Below are 2,290 nucleotides of genomic sequence, written 5' to 3' on the forward strand. Positions count from 1 at the left end.
TCCACAGGGGGCACGTGCCTGTCCTGTGGAGGAGCCGATCGTTCCACAGAGAGGGCACGTGCCCTGTCCTGTGGAGGAGCCGGTCGTTCCACAGAGGGAGCACGTGCTCCTGTCCTGCGGAGGAGCCGATCGTTCCACAGAGGGGGCACGTGCTCCTGTCCTGTGGAGGAGCCGATCGTTCCACAGAGAGGGCACGTGCCCTGTCCTGTGGAGGAGCCGATCGTTCCACAGAGAGGGCACGTGCTCCTGTCCTGTGCAGGAGCCGATCGTTCCACAGAGGGGGCACGTGCTCCTGTCCTGTGGAGGAGCCGATCGTTCCACAGAGGGGGCACGTGCTCCTGTCCTGTGGAGGAGCCGATCGTTCCACAGAGGGGGCACGTGCCCTGTCCTGTGGAGGAGCCGATCGTTCCACAGAGGGGGCACGTGCCCTGTCCTGTGGAGGAGCCGGTCGCTTTGGCACGCGCCGTGTCCGTCAGCAGGAGGCTTCGCTGTGACTGCCGCAGCCCATTGTGGCACCCATCACGCCGCATCGGCGCGCCGACAGCAGCGACAAGGCCAGATTCGCCCGTCCATATATCGGCCCAGCAGCACGAGCGGCCTGCAGGTCCGCTTACATACGCGTGTCGTCAGCGGTACGACAGCTGCCGTCCCTGCACCGCGTCATCCATTTACGCAACACGAGCGACCGGCCGTCCAGCCAGGCTGCGCCAGCGCTGTCTCCAGCCGCGCGCATTGGGCGCCGCTCACCATGCATTCCCCCATCTTGCGTCCCAAGCGTTTCTCTCGTCAATCGGCAAGATGTAGCGTGGGAGGTTGCGACATTTAAGACCATAACAGTTGAGTATATACCTGGTTACGTGCGTCAAGATTTCAGTAAGCGGTCATCCGAGCCATATTATCTGATCAGAGCCTCATAAACAGCACTGAATACAGGGGGCCTTTTTTCTAACGCACACGTGTGTGACATAGGGCGAGCAGTAAAACACCTATCAACTTTCAAACACCACGGTGTGGGTCAGCCCGGTCACGTGACTGACTGCCAATGGCGTGTGGTCATGACCCGAAGCTCCTGCCTACGTTTCAACACTGGCTGATCACGAATGCCATGCGATTTGATTGATGACAAATCAACGCAACGCAACAGGCGCCGCCTCACGTTGGCGACAGCTGCGGCGACCCCACAGTCATACCCTCAGCGGAGGTGACGGACGGTGAGATCCTCGGTGCGAGCCTGGAGCCGCCGCCGCGTCCGCTTCACGGCCGGCGTACCCGCGCTCTCGGCTGTGGCCGCTGACTCCAGTAACTCAGCCGCCGAGGTGTGACGGCGCAGTAACCGTTGTCCAGACCCGTGCGCTTGAGCCGTCTGACGTCCTGTCCCAGCCATCAGTTCGGCCAGACGCTAAGCACGGGTGTTATCGCTGGGATTATTGTTTCGGACTGAGGACAGTGTCATGGTTTAAGAACACCCCATTGTTCGGCTAGCAATTTGCCCCAATGTTTGGAGAGACCTTTAAGCCGTTTCATCAAAAATCTTTGGAGCCAGTTATTGACCAAGGCAGAGTGGCGGGCATTTTGTCAGACTCTTCTGGATTTGCAACAGCATTTACGACAGCTTTAGAAATTATATCAGAGAGCTGTCCGAATTTTTGCAACAGTTGGGGACATTGAAAACCGTTTTCTCCGTTTCTGACGCAGCCTACACAGTACTCCGACCGCACACACTGCCGAGCCTCGCGACTTTCCGAGCACGGTGGAGCCCAAAAAGCTTCACTTTATCATCCAATCGTTGCTTCGCCGGAGCCCAAAGGCGGTAAATATTGCGCCTGTGCCTAGATATTTCGGTAGTCGATTTGTTACATCTCGCAGGGGCCTTTCATCTCAGACGGCGATGGATTTGCTTGATTCATCAGCCGCGTCGTATCTTTTGTTGCGGCCAGTGCCGAGGTCGGGTCAGCCGGCGCTGTAGATCGTGCCAGTATTTTCTCCCCAAATTACAGCCGAGCCGTCGTCTGATGGATGATCCGTAATCAAAGCATCAGGCCGAGATGGTAACCACTCATTCCGCTGGGAGTGGCGCGGTATGCCGAGTGCCACAATCAGAAACTCCGTGACCAAGTGCGCCGTTATTACACCGTGTCGCCTGTCGATGGCTTTCCCACGAGAGTTGCCGTGACCAGATTAGTTTCACGTCATTGATCCGACCGATGCGGCCGCCCCGGGAGCCGGCAGCATTTTACGCTCTTACCTTCTAATTGGCCCGTGCCGAATTCGCCTGCCGCACTCCGGCCCG

This window comes from Pollicipes pollicipes, unplaced genomic scaffold (genome assembly GCF_011947565.3).
Source record: "Pollicipes pollicipes isolate AB1234 unplaced genomic scaffold, Ppol_2.1 Scaffold_4881;HRSCAF=5763_pilon_pilon_pilon, whole genome shotgun sequence".
Classification (NCBI taxonomy): Eukaryota; Metazoa; Arthropoda; class Thecostraca; order Pollicipedomorpha; family Pollicipedidae; genus Pollicipes; species Pollicipes pollicipes.